At 35.2% G+C, this 18,840-nt stretch overlaps 1 protein-coding gene and 1 non-coding gene across 12 annotated transcripts in view; both read left to right on the forward strand.

The window, feature by feature from the left end:
* PHKB (phosphorylase kinase regulatory subunit beta) overlaps window positions 1-18,840 on the forward strand; it is a 294,059-nt gene that overhangs the window by 116,602 nt on the left and 158,617 nt on the right. The gene's annotated exons all lie outside the window — the stretch shown is intronic.
* LOC143660436 (U6 spliceosomal RNA) lies at window positions 866-972 on the forward strand. Its single transcript, XR_013164040.1, has one exon. It is a non-coding gene; the product is annotated as a U6 spliceosomal RNA (small nuclear RNA).

An 18,840-nucleotide genomic window follows, 5' to 3' on the forward strand; every position in this document is an offset into this window, starting at 1 on the left:
TTGGTAGAGTGGATCTTTAAAGGCAAACAAATCAATCATATGCTCTCTACAGGAGACTCACTTTAGACCCATAGGCAGAAATAATTTAAAAGTGAAAGAATGGAAAAGGATATTCCATGTAAATAGTAAGCAATAAAGAGCTGGTGTGGCTATCCTTGGTATCAGATTAAATAGAATTTAAGTCAAAAGTTGTTATGGTAGACAAAGATGACATTGTATATTGATAAAAGTTTCAACCCATCATGAAGATGTAGCAAATATAAATATGTATGCACATAACAAAAGGCTCAAAGTATGTAAAATAAAATTGACAGAATTGAAGGAAAAAATAGACAGGTCTATAATAGTAATTGTAGACTCTATACCCTTGCTTCAGTACCCCACTAATCAGATTGGTAAGAAAGTAGATGGCTTAAACAATATATATGCAAACTATCTTAACACATACTGAACACCCCCATCCAAAAATAGAAACCTTATTTCTTTCCTGTGGCACATGTAACATTCGCTGAGATATATCATATGTTACATCACAAAATAAGTCTCAATAGATTCAAAAAGAGTAAAATCACATTGTCTTCTCTGAACACAATTGAATAAAATTAGAAATGAATAAGAAGGAAATGTAAAATTCACAAATATGAGGAAAATTAAGTGCACATCTTTGAACAACCAATTGGGCAAAAAAAGAAATCACAAGGGAATTTAGAAAATACTTTGAGACAAAAGAAACTGGAAACACAGCATTCAAAAATAACTGTGTAGGTTGGGCCATGGTGGCTCAGCAGGCAGAGTTCTCGCTGGCAATGCCGGCGACCTGAGTTCATTTCCCGGTGCTTGCCCATGCAAAAAAGTAAACTGTATAGTGCTCGCTTCGGCAGCACATATATAAAAATTGGAGCCATGCAGAGAAGGTTAGCTTGGCCTCTGTGCAAGGATGACACGCAAATTCATGAAGCATTCCATGTTTTCATAAAAGAGAAAAAAAGAAAAGGAACTGTGTAGCTACATGCAGTAGAATGAAGTTGGGACATTATCACATACCATATTCAAAAATACACAAAAAATGCATGTTCTTAAATATATGTTGTTAAACTCGAACTGTTAGATGGAATTTAGGGTTAAATATTTATGACTTTGGCTTTGGCAAAGGATTCTTAAATATGATGGAAAGTGAACAAGCAAAAAGCAAAAAAAGGAACAATAAACTGAACTTTATCAAAAAAAGTTTTGTCCATGACAGAATACTATCAAGTAAGTGTATAGAGAATCCACATACTTGGAGAAAATATTTGCAAATCATCTATCTGATACGTGATTTGTGTCCAGAATAATATATAAAGAAATCTTAAAATTCAACAATAAAAAGACAACCCAATTTTATAAAGGGAAAAGTATCTCTGAAAAGGCACTTCTCTAAAGAAGATATATATACAGCCAACAAGCACATGGCCAGATGCCCAATGTCACTAGTTATTACTGAACTGCAAATCAAAACAACAAGATACCATATCATACCAATTGCGGTAGGTATCATTTTAAAAGGAAAATAGGTATTGATGATGTTGTGGTGATATTTGGAACCTCATATATTGCTGGTAGGAATGTAAAATTGCATATCATTGTGAAAAACAGTATGGCGGTTCCTCAATACATTTATACTAAGTAAAAGGACCCGCATGCAAAAGGCCACAAGGTGAATGATTTCGTTTGTATGAAATATCCGCAATAGGCAAATCCATTGAGAGAGAAGGCAGGTTACTGGTTGCTAGGGTCTGTGGGTCAGGTGATAGAAGTGATTTCTTAATGGTATGGAGTTTCCTTTTGCGTTGGTGAAAATGTTCTGGAGTAAGATGAGAGGTGTTGGTTGCACAATGTTGTAAATGTTAGACATCTCCTAATCCGCATAGCTTCAGCCCCAGCTTTACTCGTATCCCTTTTAGTCCAAATTCATTAATTATTTTGTAAAGCCCAGAATTTTTGTTATTAAACATGCTCTCCTAACATTTATCTGACTCCCATTCTAGCAGCAGTCTCCTCCTCTTCAAAGCTTTGTTAAAAGAGATTACTGTAGGATCCCTGTGTTCTCTGAAAATGTTTCCCAAGCAACTACTTCCTGCTCTCCTGTTGTTTCTGTTGACTTGACTTTCCTCAGGCAATATACCCCTTACCATTTCCCCTTGATGTCTGGATCTACATCAAATAATTCTCTTCTTTTGTCCTGTTCATACTCTAACACTTTTCATAAAATGGTGTATTTTTAAAAATTATTGTTAGCTACATTTTTCTCCATGTACAATTTTTAAATGTAATTTAGTCTTTTAAATTTTATATGTTGCCTCTTTGTTTTTTTATTTGTAGACTTTGTAACTAGCTTTTAAAATTGATAACCTTTTTTAACATCTGCTTTTACAATTGAGTCTTCACCAGTGTTTCTAAACTTTTTTTTCAAGTTTTTTCTCTGTATTTTTTTTCCAGTTTTATTGAGATATACTCATACACCACAAAAACCATCCAAACTATGTAATTGCTGGTTCACAGTATCATATAGTTGTGTATACATCCCCATAATCAATTTAGAACATTTTCATCACTCCATAATAGAAATAAGAATAAAAAATAAAACCCAAATCCTCCTGCACCCCTTACCTCACACATTGTTGACCCATAGTATTGGTGAAGGTAATTTGTTACTGTAGAAAGAATATTAAAATATCACTGTTAACTATAATCTGTAGTTTGGAATAGCTATGTTTTTCCCCTATATCTTTCTGTTATTCTTTTTTTTCATTTGTGTTAGTTCATACAAGAACTTATATTCGTACATGACTTTAAACAATCACTTTCAGTCATTTACCTGCAATGTCACTATCGCCTATAATCCCAAATATGAGTTACCATCACTCTATCCATTCCCAAACGTTTAATTTCAACAATTCTGTACATGTTAGGTAACTTCTCCCCTTCTCTAGCGTCTCTCTATCTTTAGGTACCCTGTATTCTACATTTTAAGACTCTGAGGTTACATGTTCTAGTAGTTTATATTAGTGAAGTAATAATACCTGTCCTTTTATGTCTGGCTTAATTCACTCAGCCTTTCATCCTCAAGGTTCATCCATGTTGTGATATGCTTCATGACTTCATTCATTCTTACTACTGTGTAATATTCCATCATATGTATTTACCACATTTTGTTTATCTACTCATCTGTTGATGGGCTCTTGGATTGTTTCCATCTTTTGGCAGTTGTGAATAACGCCACTATGAACATTGGTGTGCAAATGTCTGTTCATGTCGCTGCTTTCAGATCTGCTGCGTAAATATCAAGTAACAGAATTGCTGGCTCATAGGGAAACCCAATGTTTAGTTTTCTGATGAACCATCAAACTGTCCTCCACAGTAGCTGTACAATTTTATACACTCACCAGCAGTGAATAAGTGTTCTTATTTCTTCACATCCTCTCCAACACCTTGTTTGTTTAGTACTAGGCATTCTTATAGGTGTGAGATGATATCTCAAAGTGTTTTGATTGCCATTTCCCTAATAGCTAATAAAGATGAACATCTTTTCATGTAGCCATTTATATTTCTTTTATGGAGAAATATTTATTCATATCTTTTGCCCATCTTATAATTGGATTGTTTGTCCTTTTATTGTTGTGTTGTAGGGTAGGATTTCTTTTATATACTGGATATCAGATTCTTGTCAGATATATAGTTACCAAATATTCTCTCTCATTGAGTCCATTGCCTTTTTACCTTTTTACCACTTTTGACAAAGTCCTTTGAAGCACAGAAGTGTTCAGTCTGTAGGGGTTCTGATTTATCTGTTTTTTCCTTTACTGCTTGTGCTTTGGGTGAATGGTCATAGAAGCCACCTTTTACCACTAGGTCTGAAAATGTTTCCCTATATTTTCTTCCAGGACTTTTATAGTACAGGCTATTATATTTAGATATTTTGTTCACTTTGTGTTTATTTTTGTATAGGGTGTGAAATTGGGGTCCTCTTTCATTCTTTTGGATATAGATACCAGTTTTCCTAGACTCAATTCTTTAGAGAGCATTCTGTCCCAGTTCAGTGGATTTGGAGGCCCTGTCAAAACAAAAAAAATTGGCCATAGATTTGAGGATCCATTTCTGAATTCTCACATCTATTCCATTGATCAGTGTGGTAGTTAGATTCAGTTGTCAGCTTGGCCAGGTGAAGGCACCTAATTCTGTTGCTGTGGGCATGAGCCATTGGTACGTGAAACTCATCTGTCCTGATTACATTTGCAATTGGCTAAGAGGCTGCCTGCTGCAATGAATGATGTTTGACTTAATTGGCTGGTGCTTAAATGAGAGAGCGCAAGGTAGTACAGCCCAAGCATCTTGGCATCCCTCATCTCAGCACTGTCAGCTCAACCAGGCCTTTGGAGATGCAGAAAGAAATCACCCAGGGAAAGTTGTTGGAACCCAGAGGCCTGGAGAGAAGGTCAGCAGAGATTACTCTGAGCCTTCCCACCTAAGAAAGAACCTCAGGTGAAAGTTAGCTGCCTTTCCTCTGAAGAGCTAATGAAATAAATCCCGTTTTATTAAAAGCCAATCCATCTCTGGTGTTTTGCATTCCAGCAGCTAGCAAACTAGAACAATCAGTATATCTGTTTTTGTGCTGTTACCATGCTGCATTGTCCACTGTGGCTTAATAATAAGCTTTAAAGTCGGGAAGTGTAAGTCTTCCTACTTCCTTCTTTTTTAGGATGCTTCTAGCTATTTGAGTCACCTTCCCCTTCCAACTAAATTTGATAACTAACTTTTCCATTCTGCAAAGTAGGTTGGTAGGATTTTCATTGGTATTACATTGAATTTGTAGATCAATTTAGTTAGAATTCACATCTGAACATTTAGCCTTTCTATTCATGAACATGGAATGTCTTTCCACCTTTTTAGGTCTTCTGTGATTTCTTTTAGCAATGTTTTATAGTTATTTTTGTACAGGTCCTTTACATCCTTAGTTAAGTTTATTTCTCCATGCTTGATTCTTTTATTTGCTACTGTGAGTGGAATTTTTTCTTAATTTTCTCCTTAGTTATGTAATTACTGCTATATAGAAACTGCATGTTCATCTTGTACATTGCTATTTTCATTAGCTTTATTAGTGTGTTATAGGTTTTTCAGGGTTTTTTATATATAGGATCATGTCATCTGCAAATAGGGTATGTTTTACTTCTTCCCTTCCAATTTTAGATGCCTTTTATTCTTTTCTTTCCTAATCATTCTGGCTAGAACTTTCTGAAAAATGTTGAGTAACAGTGGGCAGCCTTGTCTTGTTCCTGATCTTAGTGGGAAAGCTTCCAGCCTTTTACCATTGAATATGAAGTTAACTGTGCATTTTTCATATATTCCCTCTTTCGTTAAAGATGTTCCCCACTTTTCTTAGTTTTCTTAGTGTTTTTGTCTTCATTGATGTAAGGATGTTTCTGCTCCTTGTGTTTCTGTCCTTACCCATTTCTCTTTGTTTTGGAGAAATGATGTGTCCCTGCTGTAAAATGTGCATTGAGTCCCAAACCCTAATATTGAATGTATTGACTATTATGGAGCAAAATAGAAGAACAACCTTATAATTTATCAATGCAGACATGCCCCAGATTGGAAAGAAAACTTTTTGAAACATTAACTCTTCAGTAGAAATTTATATTTAAAATACCACATAAAAACTGTATTAACTCCACTTGACTCATTTAAAATGCCTTTAGTCACCATTTTCTTCCACAGGCTGCATATTGTTTAAATTAACTCTTAGTCTCATTTTTGATGTTACAGTCATTGTACTATGATTCAGGCTACCGTTTGTCAGTTATTCATTTTATGTTTTTTTGCTGTCCTGAACAATTAAAGGACATCCTTTAAAACAATGAAAAACATGCAGAAAATGTGATTGGAACCTTAGGAAGTTAATGGTTAATATATAGTATTAATGAAATGGAGATTGTGCATTAAATTGCCAGCCAGTTACCTTTGTGGATTCCATGGTAGGTTGTAAGTGATGTAATTCAAATCCATCAACTTTTCTAAAAAAACTTGATTCATACAGAAGCAATTTCATTAAAAACTGTGTCCCAAACAAATGTTACTTTATTTTGCCCTTTTAAGTAAATGACTAAATTAAAAGATGTTTTGGAATCCTTTTTTTCTGCAAGAATAAAATCTGTGATTATTCTGCTGAGAACAGTTCATAGTACTTCTATATTCAATAGTTAATGATAACCTAATTTAATTTTTTATAGTATTACTGCCATTAAAATATTGTTAATTCTTAGAACAATATTTGCTATTTGCCAGTAAAATGTAAAGTCACATTAGGTGTGTTTTTTAGTTTCTAGATTGCTTTGCCTTTTGCCAGTGATTAAAGTAACCAGTGAATAATAGTTTAGCGTATTTGTGAATTGCAACAACTCCACTTATTTAATTAATTGCATTGGGATACAAAGTTAGAATGAAATGAATTCAGGCGGGCCACAGTGGCAGAGTAGGCAGTTCTCACCTGCTATGCTGGAGACCTGGGTTCAATTCCCCGTGCCTGCCCATGCGAAAAGAAAAAAAAAAAAGACATGAAATCACTAGACATTTACTGTAGTCTAGGGTACAGTATTTGTTTCTTTTGTAATACAATACTAAAAAACAGATCACACTAGCAGAGTAGGCAGAGAGTTCTCACCTGCCATGCTGGAGACCTGGGTTCAATTCCCCGTGCCTGCCCATGCGAAAAGAAAAAAAAAAAAAGACATGAAATCACTAGACATTTACTGTAGTCTAGGGTACAGTATTTGTTTCTTTTGTAATATGATACTAAAAAACAGATTTCTAATTCATCCCTTAACTGTCATTTTGTACTACTATTAAAGACAATCTTTTTCTAATGCCTTGTATCTCCTCCAGTACAAATGTAAGTGATTGCCTTGAAAATAAGTTCTTTTCTCTTAGCATTTCAAACTAATGTAAGCAGTCTTAATAAAAACTTTACCTCATTCTTGAAGTGGAGGTTTTCTGGACTTATCTGATTAACTGGAACTTCCTGGCTTTGGTAGATCTTATGAATTGGAGGTTAAGAATGATTTCATAGGGCATCCAGTAACACATTTTAAGCAAGAAAACCATTTGGCAATAAATGTTTTGCCTGAACTGTCAGAATAAATGACCCTTGAGGGCTCTTCCAATCTTAAGTTATAAGGATATAGATTTGGGGGGTAGTAACCAAAGTCATTTGATATCCGTTTGGAGTGTGTAAAACTAAGTATGTTTAAGTAATCCAGGTAGGGTTAAGAACCTGTTTTGGGTTCTTTTCTGATTATCTGTTGCTTCGAACAAACCACCCCACACTTGACTCCTAGGGATCTGGGGGTTAACTGGGCCAAGTTAGATGGTTCTTGTTCAGGGAATCTCATTTATTGCTGTTAATTGTAGCTGGGACTGGAGTCATTTGACAGGCTGCCTCACTCAGAATCTGATCACTAACTTAGACCTGAGCTGATTGCTGTCAGAACACCTGTATGAAGTTGTGCACATTGGCTCCCTCACTGTTTGGTGTCTTGTTTCCAGTATACAGTATCACGATAGGAAAGATGCTCTGCTGTAATCTTCTGACTGTATAACCTTGGAAGTCATGCAGCACCACTTGCACTACATTCTGTTTGTAATAATCAGTGAGACCAGGCCATAATCAAGTGAGGGAAATTAGACTCCATTTATTTATAGGAAGAGTGTCATAGTTTGCAGATATGTTTTTTAACCACTGCAGGATATTCCTTTGGACTTCATTCCTTCAGATTCCAAATGTAGTCATTTCTCAATAATTAATAGTTTTCTTGTTGAAGGTACAGTAGCTGCCCTCCAGCATATGTGCAGTTTGAAAGGATTATATACCATAGAAGAGCCATGTTTTAATCCTGATCCATCTTGTAGAGGCAACTGTTTCTTTTAAACCCTGTTCAGCACTGTAGTTTGGAAACTTGATTAGATTATCCCCACAGAGCTGTGACACACTCAATTGTGGTATTAACCTTTGGTTAGAGAGAGTTGTGACTCCAGCCATTCCAGGTGGGTCTTGATTGCTTTACTGGAATCCTTTGAAACAGGAAACATTTTGGACAGAGCCACAAGAACCGCAAGAGCCCACACTAACCTATACAAATCAACAAGATCTTATGCCTTATTCAAGATTCCACATAATTAATGGTGTTCAAATAAACTGACCACACAAGTTAAATTAGATAATGTGCCACCCATAATATAATTTTGCACCAAATAAATATCTCTTCCTTTGGTCTTAACACAGAAGTTGAAGTTTTAAGAACCTACAATCTAGGGCCATTTATTATAAGCCCCAACCTGATAAGCCATACTCTCAATTTTGGTTCTCTGAGTTTCTAAATTATAGTTAGTCCATATGAGTGAGGCATGGTAATATTTATCTTTTTGTTTCAACTATTTCATTCAACCTACTGACATTAAGGTTCATTCATCTAGTTGCATGCCTCATGACTTCATTCCTTCTTGTAGCCACTCAATAATCCATTGTATGTATACACTATAGTCCCCTCTTACAACCCTCAGTTGTACCCTTAGGCCACTTCCATTTTGAATCTGAACACTGCCACCATAAACACCAGGTGCAAATGTCCATTCATGTCCCCACTCTCAGTTTCTTCAGATATATACCTAGCAACAGAATCATATGGCATCCCCACCCCTAGCTTCGTGTGCAACCACCGTGCTACCTTCCAGAGGGGCTACACTTCTCAGCTTCCCTACCAGCAGTGATAGGTACATCTTTTACTCTTCATTTTCTCTAGCACTTGTTTTTCTCTGTTCGTTTTTGAACAGTTTTATTCGCACATCATACAATCCAACCTAAGTAAATAGTCATGCCTTTGCCACCATAATCCATATGAAGACATTTCCTTTCCTTCTGCAAAGAATCCATACCCTTCCCCCATATCCCCCACCTGTTGACATTTAGTTTTGTTAGACTGCCATTGTTACAATAGTGGAAGCATAGTACAATGTTGCTGTTGACTATAGACCCTACCTTGCATTGATGGTACATTTTCCTATATACTATCACATATCAGCATCTTGCAATGTTGACATAACTTTGTTATCCCTTATGCAAAATGTTTTTATATTTGTATGCTTAATTACCATCATTGTCCACTCTGTGCATTCCTAAGATATACCATTTCAATCTTTATCCTCTATCTTTCCTTTTGGTGTCAAACGTGACCCCAGCCCTTCTCCCTCAACCATTCTCACATTCACCTTCATTCAGTATACTTATATTATTTTTCTCTCATCAGATAGTATTGTGGTATCCATTTCTGAATTTTTATAGTCCTGTTGTACATTCTGTATTCCTTCAGCATCAAATGTGCTATCTCTACCCTCTTTCTATCTCCTGATAAACTGTGTTCTTAACTTTAACTGTCAAAGTTCACATATTAATGTTAGTTCACATTAGTGAGACCATACAGTATTTGTCCTTTTGTTTCTGGCTAAATTCACTCGGCATAATGTCCTCAGGGTTCATCCATGTTGTTACATGTTTCATGAATTTGTTGTTTCTTACAGCTGTGTAATATTCCATCACATATATATATATATATATATATATATATATCACAGCTTGTTTAGCCACTCATCCATTGATGGACTTCAGCCTGTTTCCATCTCTTGGTCATCACAAATAATACTACTGTAAGCATCAATGTGCAGATTTCCATTTTTGTCCTTGCCTTCAATTCCTCTGAAAATATACCTTGTAAAAGGATTACTGGATCATATGGCAATTCTATGTTAAGCTTCCCAACGATGCCAAACTGCCTTTCAGAGTGGTTGCACCATTTTACATTCTCACCAAGAGCAGATAAGTGTGCCTCTTTCTCCACAGCCTCTCCAGCACTTGTCATTTTCTGCTTTTTGTTTTGTTTTGTTTTTGTTTTGTTTATTTGATAATGACCATTCTTGTGGGTGTGAGATGACATTTCATTTGTGGTTCTGATTTGCATTTTCCCAGTAGCCAGTGAAGTTGAACATCTTTTTATCTGTCTTTTAGCCATTTGTATTTCCTCTTCTGTAAAGTGTCTATTAGGGTTTAATTCTGGATATTAAACCCTTATCTGATATGTGGTTTCCAAATATTATCTCCCACAACTTAGACTGCCATTTTACTTTGTTGACAAAGTGCTCTGATGCACAGAAGTCTTTAATTTTGAACAGATCTCATTTATCTATTTCTTTTTTCATTGCTCATGTTTTGAGTGTAAAGTCTAGGAAACCACCTATCACAATATTTATCAGATATTTACCTACATTTTCTTCTAACAGTTTTATAGTCTTAGCTCTAATGTTTAGATCTTTGATCCATTTTGAGTTAATTTTTATATAGGATGTGAGACATGAATCCTCTTTCATTCTTTTGCTTATGGATATCCATTTTCCAAACATCAATTGTTGAAGAGATTGCTCTTTCCCACCCTTTATTGAAGAGGCTGCCCTTTCCTTATCAATGATCAGTTGTCCGTAGATGAGAGGGTCTGTTTCCAAACATTCAATTCTATTCTGTTGGCCAGTGTACCTATCTTTATGCCAGTACCATGGTGTTTGACCACTGTAGCTTCATAATATGTTTTAAAGTCAGGTAGTGTGAGACCTCCCACTTTGTTTTTCATTCTCATGGTATTTTAGCTATTTGTGGTATCCTGGCCTTCCAAGTAAGTTTGGTTATTGGTTTTTCTATTTCTGCAGAATAAGTTTTTGGGATTTTAATTGGTAGTGCTTTGAATTTATAAATCAATTTGGGTAGAATTGATATCTTAATTATATTTAGTCTTTCAGTTCATGGACACAGTATGCCTGTCCTGTCCATTTATTTAGTTCTTCTGTGATTTCTTTTTAGCAATTTCTTGGAATTTTCTGTATATAGGACTTTTGTATCCTTAGTTAAATTTATTCCTAAATATTTGATTCTTTTGGTAGCTATTGTAAATGGAATTGTTCTCTTTATTTCCTCCTCAGATTGCTCATTACTAGTGTCTAGAATCTTTACAGATTTGGGGTGTTAATATGTACCCTACCACTTTGCTGTGCTCCTTTATTAGTTCTTGTAGCTTTGCTGTAGGTTTTTCAGGATTTTCAGCATATATTGTATCATGTTATCTGCAAATAATGAGAGTTTTACTTCTTCCTTTCCAGTTTAGATGCCTTTTATTTCTTTTTCTTGTCTAATTGCTCTGAATGAAACTTTCACCACAGTGTTGAATAATAGTGGTGACAATGTACATCCTTGTCTTGTTCCTGATCTTATAGGAAAAGCTTTTAGTCTTTCTCCATTGAGGATAATGTTAGCTGTGGATTTTTCTTATATTCCCTTTATCATGCTGAGTTAGTTGCTGAGTTAGTTCCCTTCTATTCCTATCCATTGAAGTGTTTTCATCAAGAAAGGATGTTGAATTTTATTAAATGTCTTTTCTGCATCAGTTGAGATAATCACATGGTTTTTCCACTTTGACTTATTAATATGGTCTGTTAGGTTAACTTATTTTCTTGTGTTGAAGCAGCCTTGCATATGTACTGTAAATCTCACTTGATCATGGTGTATAATTCTTTTAATGTGCTGCTGGATTTGATTTGTAGGTATTTTGTTGAGGATTTTTGCATCTATATTTGTTAAAGAGATTGGGCTGTAATTTTCTTTTCTTTTAGTATCTTTGTCTGGCTTTGGTCTTAGGGTGGTATTGGCTTATAGAACAAGTTAAGTTGTTTTCCTTTCTCTTCAGTTTTTTGAAGAATTTGAGCAGGATTGATGTTAATTCTTTCTTGAATGTTTGGTAGAATTCACATGTGAAGACATCTGGTTCTGAACTTTTGTTTTTTGGGAGTTTTTAATGACTGATTCAATCTCTACTTGTGATAAGTTTGTTTAGGTCATCTATTTCTTTTTGTGTCAGTGTTGGTTGTTCATTGTTTTTAGGAAGTTTTCCATTTCTTCTACATTGTCTAGTTTATAAGTATATAGCTACTCATAGTATCCTCTCATTATCTTCTTATCTTCTTGATTTCTCTGGGGACAGTGTTTAAATCCCCTCTTCCATTTCTGATTTTATTTGCATTCTCTTTTTTTTAATTTATTTATTTTTGTCAGCCTAGCTAAGGAACTATCAATTTTATTGATATTCTCAAAGCACCAACTTCCAGTTTGTTGATTTTCTCTATTGTTTTAATATTCTCAGTTTCATTTATTTCTGACCTAATTTCATCATTTCTTTCATTTTGTTTTGCTTTGGTATTGGTTTGCTGTTCTTTTTCTAATTCTTTCAAGTGAACAGTTAGTTCCTCAAGTTTGGTCTTTTTTTTTTATAAATACAGGCATTTAGGGCAGTACATTTGCTGTATTCCACAAATTTTGATGTGTTGTGTTTTCATTTTCATTTGCCTCGAAATATTTATTGATGTCTCTTGTAATTTCTTCCTTGACCCACTGGTTGTTTAAGAGTGTGTTGTTTAGCCTACATATATTTGTGAATTTTTCAGCCCTCTACCTGTTATTGATTTCCAACTTTATTCCATTATGATCCAAGAAAGTGTTTTGTATAATTTCAATCTTTTTAAGAATGTTAAGACTTACTTTGTGACTCACCAGATGTCTGTACTTGAGAATGATCTGTGAGCACTTGAGAAATTGTATATCCTGCTGTTGTCGGATATAGTGTTCTGTAAATCTATGTTAAGTCCAGTTTATTTATTGTATTATTTAAAAATATATTTTCCTCTTGATGCCTTTGTCTAAATGTACTGTCCATTGATGAGAGTGGGGAATTGAAGTCTATAAGTGTTATGATAGTCATGTCTCCTTCTCCCTTCAATGTTGTCACTGTATGTGTCATGTATTTTGGAGCACTCTGGCTCACTGTATAAATATTTATGATTGTTATGTCTTCTTCTTGAATTGTTCCTTTTATTAGTACATAGTGTCCTTCTTTGTCTCTTCTAGTTGTTTAACATTTGAAGTTAAATCTGTTGCATATAAATATAGCTACCCCTGCTTTTTTCTGGTTGTTGTTTATATGAAATAACTTTCCCCAACCTTTTACTTTCAACCTGCTTTAGTCTTTCATTCTGAAATGTAGACAGCATATAGATAGGTCCTGTTTTTTAATCTGTTCAGCCAGTCTGTGTCTTTTTATTGTTGAGTTTAATCCATTAAGATTTAATGTTATTGCTGTAAAGGAAATGCTTTATTCTTTTAGATTTTATATGCCATATTTAATTTTTTTCTCTTTTTTCTTTACGTATAGTTTTTATTTCACACCCTTCTCCAGACCTCTCTTCCCTATCTTTTCTAATCTACCTGTAGTGCTCCCTTTAGCATTTCTTTTAGAGCTTGTCTCTTAGTCTCAAATTCTCTTTGTCTGAAAATATTTTAATCTCCCCCTCATTTTTGATAGTTTTGCTGGGTAGAGAAATTTTGGTTGGAAGTTTTTCTCTTTCTGAATCTTATATATATATTTCTCGTCTCCATAGCTGCTGCTGAGAAATCCACACATGGTCTTATCAGATTTCCCTTGTATGTGGTGAATTGTTTTTCTCTTGCTGCTTTCAAAATTCTGTCTTTGACATTTGATAATCTGATTTGTAAGTGTCTTGGAGTAGGTCTGTTCTGATCTAGTAGCTCTGTTCTGTTTGGGGTATATGCATTTCTTGGATCTGCAATTTAATATCTTTCATAAGAGATGAGAAATTGCCAGTGATTATTTACTTCTCTAGTCTGTTTGCCCCTTTTCCCTTTTCTTGTCCTTCTGTGACACATATATTTACACACTTCATGGTATCATTCAATTCCCTGAGACTCCACTCAGTTTTTTACATAGTTTTTCCTATAAATGGGGGATTTCAGATGTCCTGTCCTCCTTCACTCATCCTTTCTTTTGCTTCTTCAAATCAATTGTAAGTCTACCTTAGTTTTTCTTTTTTTTAATCTCTTAAATTACTCCTTTCATTCCCATAAGTTCTGTGATTTTTTTCAAACTTTTGAATTATTTATATTCTCCCATGTCTTCTTTATATCCTCTCTCAAATCATTGATTTGATTTTTGATGAGATTTTACTTTTTTTTTCCCTGTTGTTTGAGTGTGTGATCCAGGAATTGAACCCAGGTCTCCTGCATGGAAGGCAAGCATTCTACCACTGAACAACCTGTGCACCTGAGATTTTGCATGTTTGTTCGGACATCCTGAATTATTTGTTTTAACTCATGTTTCTCATTTGAAGTGTTGGTTTGTTTCGTTGAATGGGTCATATCTTTGATTTTCCTAGTATGTCTCATTATTTTTTTCTGGCATCTGTGCATTTGATTTCCTCAATTAGTTTATTGTGGAGGTTGTTTTTACTCATTTACCTGGGATTTTCTTGTTGGATGGCTTTGTTCTCTGTCTGTTCTTTCACATTCAGTTTAACTTATTCTAGAGTTCTAGCATAGGTTCTGATCAGAATTTTTCAGTTCTTGTTTTTCTGTTTCTTGCCATACCTATATGGAACCTTTTTTGGGGGGGCAGGGGAAGAGGTTTTCCTCAGATATTAATGACCCTAGTCAGATATTCCCTGACCAGACAGTCTCAGGAGGAGAGAGTAGCCAGTATGAAGTTTCCCTGAGGGTGAGACCCAGCAGATTGTCACTTTCCTATGAAGTCTCTAGACTCTGTACTTTTCCTGTCCTACCCAGTATGTGGTGTTTGTCAGCCTGCAGCTCCCCACTGTCGTAATATGATGTGTTGCCTTTGATTTCAGTAACCATTCCCAGCCTGTTTTATGGTTGAAGCAGAGGCTGATGTAGTAGGTGGGCTTTGATTACTTCTGTTTTCCAGCCTCTGGTGCCTGAATTACCTGAAGGAGTGCCTCCAGTTGAGCTGGGCCCCACCCTCCTTTTCTTAGAGAAGACATGCCCTTTATGGAATTAACCACTTTCACCTGACTAGTTACTTGGTCTCTCAGACATGCCTTAATTCCCCTCTTACCTGGGACAATACTGGAGCCTGAGAGTGCTTGCAGTTCTATCTAATGGGCTGCTGAAAATTTTTTTTTAAAATTCTTTTTCAGAGCTGGACCCCTCTTCCCCAGGTTTGCCAAACAAGAGCTAGATTTGGTACGTAGCTCTTTGTGTCCCCAGGCTCTGTGTGCCTCTTTTTCTTGGGGCCTAGCCCTTTTGCAGTATTTTGTACTATCCAACTCAGCAATCCTTTGTTTTCTTTTTTTCCATCAGCCCTCCCTCTCTCTGCCAGGGCAAAAATTCTTGGTTCGGTCAGTACTTTCTCTAGGTTTATCTGTGCTCAGGGTCTGATTTCAGTAGTCAGAATCGTTAGTTCTGCAATTGGAGCTTGCTTGAGCCATGTCCTTGCTGCTAGTAAAGTCTCTTTCTTTCCCCTCTGGGAACCAGCCTGCCATGCCTGTAGTGGAGGGTCACCAGTCTCCGTGTATTGGGAGACTTACAGCTCTGTGTGGGATCTCAGCTGTCCTACCCATTCCCAGACTGGCATACACTGTGTTTCTGGTCACTGATATCCCCCAGCAATTGCTGTGTACAGTTCTGGCATTTTACTAGCTGCTCTGGAGGACAAACTAAATTCCATACCTGTTCTAGTTTGCAAGCTGCTGGAATGCAGTATACCAGAAATGGGAAAGGCAAAGTGGTGAACATGGCAACGTCTCCTAGCTTTCTCTCCAGGCTTCTTGTTTCATGAAGCTCCCCCAGGGATGTTTTCCTTCTTCACCTTCAAAGGTCTCTAGCTACATGGGCTCTCTTGCTTCTCATGGCTCTGCTGGATCTCATGGCTCTATCATGGCTCTCTCCATAATGTTTCCTCTTTTAAAGGATTCCAGTAAACTAATCAAGGCACACCTAGAATGGGTGGAGTCACATCTGCATCTAATCAAAAGTTAATACCCACAATTGAGTGTTTCACATCTCCATGGAGATAATCTAATTAAAAGTTTCCAATCTATACTATTGAATAGGCATTAAAAGAAATGGTTACTTCCGCAAGATTGGATCAGGATTAAAACATGGCTTTCTAGGATATATATCCTTCCAAACCAGCACAACACCTCAATATGCCGCCATCTTTCAGTCAGTAATGACAAGATATTTCAAAAGAGAAAGAATAATCTTTTCAACAAATAGCCCTAGGACAAATAGATATCCATATGCCAAAGAATGAATTTCTACCTCTACTACACACCATAAAGGAAAATGTACTAAAAATGTATCAAAGGCCTAAATATACCATCTAAAGTCATAAAACTCTTTGAAGAAAACATGGTTGTAATCATTGTGGAATTGGATTAGGTCGTGGTTTGTTATGTAAGACACCTAAAGCACCAGCAACCAAAGAAAATTGTTTTTTGTATATGTTCTTCTTTTCTCAGGGATAAGTGATCAGTAGTACAGTTGCTGAGTCATATGGTAGTTGCATGTTAGTTTCTTAAGAAGCTACCTAACTTTTAAGGGGGCTGTACCATATTATATTCCTACCAGCAATGTGTGAGTGATCTGCTCTCTCTTTATCCTCACCAGCATTTGGTGGTGCTATTAATTTTTTGAGGTTATAATTTGTATTTCCTAATAGATAATGATGTTCAACATCTTTTCATGTCCTGATTTGCCATGTATTTAATGGCATCTGTTTGCTCTTTTGATGAAATGTCCCTTCATGTCTTGTGCTGATTTCTATTTGGATTATTTGTTTTATATTTGTGAACTTTGAGGATTCTTTATATATTCTAGATACTCGTCCTATGGGATATGTGTTTTTCAGTTAATTTCTCCTGTACTTTGCCTTTCCATCTTTTTATCAGGGTTTCTTACAAAGCACATGTTTGAAATTTTGATGTAATCCAGTTTACCAATTTTTCCTTTTGTATTGGTCACACTTTTGGTTTCTGGTCTAACAACTCTCCCTATATCTTGTTCGTTTTCTATGTGGCCACGGTTTTTTTCCTAGAAGTTTTATAGTTTTACATTTTATTTATGGCCTTGAACCATTTTGTGGTATTTTGTATAAGGTGTGAGACTTAAGTTAATGTTCATTTTTGGTGGGGCCATATTTATCCAATTATTCCAGCACTATTTGTTAAAAGGGGTATCTTTGCTCCATTGCTAAAAATAGAAATGCAATTAGTTTTTTAATGTTGATATTGTACCCCCATGACCATGCTGAACTTGCTTATTAGTTTCTGGATGTTTTCTGGATTCCTTATGTTTTCCTATTTAGCCAGTCATGTCATCTACAAATAAGCACAGTTTATAACTTCCTTTTTCATTATATGCCTTTTCTTTCCTTTTCTCACCTTATTGTACTGACTAGAATTTCAATACTATGTTGAATAAATAATAGTGGTGAGATAAGACATCCTTGCCTTGTTTCCGATCTTAAGCAGAAAGCATTCAGTCTTTCACCTCAACCATGAGGTCAGGTGTAAGGTTTTTTTGAGATGTTCCCTTATCAAGTTGGAAAAGTTCTTCTCTGTCATATTTTTTATTGATCTTTTCAAAGAACCAGTTCTTTGTGTCATTGATTTTCTGTATTGTTTTTCTGTTGCAGTTTCATTGATATATGCCTTTGTCTGTGATATCCTTCCATTGCCTTTGAGTTTGTTTTGCTCTTTTATGTTCTTAAGGGTAGTGGGTAAGATTGACTTGAAACTTTTACACTTTTCTGATATATGTATTTAGGGCTGTACATTGTCTTTCACCAGTGCTTTAGTTGGGTCCCACGAATTTTATGTTGTATTTTCATTTTAATTCAGTTCAGTGCATTTTTAGAATTTCGGTTGAGACTTCCTTTTTGACTCATATGGATTATTTTGAATTGTGGGTTTTTTGTTTTGTTTTTCTGTTGTTTGATTCCATCGTGTAACTCGCACACAATTATTGTGATTCAATTCTTTTACATTTTTTGAAGTTTTATTTATGGCTTAGGTGTGATCTATATTGGTATATATGGTGGGTATTTACGAAGAAAATATGTTCTATTTGTTTTGTAGAGTGCTCTAAAAATATCACTAAAATCCTGATGGTTCATAATGTTTTTAGTTTCTACCTGTAGTTGCTGGATTTCTGTCTACTTTTTCTTTTCACTGGTAAGAAGAAGTGTTGAAATTTCCACCTGTAATTGTGGTTTTTTCTGTTTATTCTTTCAATTTTATCAGATTTGTTTCACGTATTTTTGCAACTGTACAAATATGTTTTATCATTATGTAATATCCTTTTCTACCACTAATAAATTTCTTTGTTCTGAGGTCTACTTAATCTGACATTAATGTAGCTACTCCTGCTTTCTTTTGATTAATGTGTCCATGATATTTTTTTTGCCCCCTTTTCTTTCAGTCTCCCTGTATTGTTATAGTTGAATTGAGTTTCTTTTACAATATATAGTTGGATTATGTTTTTTAATCCACTCTGCCAATTTCTTTTAACTGCTGTATTTAGACGATTTACATATAATGTAATTAATGTTACTCCTAATTCCTACAGTTTATTTTTTGTTTCTCATTTCTCTTTTTCCTTTTTCTGCCTTCTTGAAGGTTACTTGAATTTTTTAATTACATTTTGATACATCTGTAATGGTTTTAAGTGTATTTCTTTGTTCAGCTTTTTAGTAGTTGGCATTATGTTATATATACATACTTTATCACTGTGTATTAATTCCATCATTTTACCAGTTCAAAGGAAGTATAAAAACCACACCTCACTTTATATCCTCTCACTCTCTCTATTTGTAGTATAATTGACTTAAATTTTTATTCTGTATA

Source organism: Tamandua tetradactyla, chromosome 16 (genome assembly GCF_023851605.1).
Source record: "Tamandua tetradactyla isolate mTamTet1 chromosome 16, mTamTet1.pri, whole genome shotgun sequence".
Classification (NCBI taxonomy): Eukaryota; Metazoa; Chordata; class Mammalia; order Pilosa; family Myrmecophagidae; genus Tamandua; species Tamandua tetradactyla.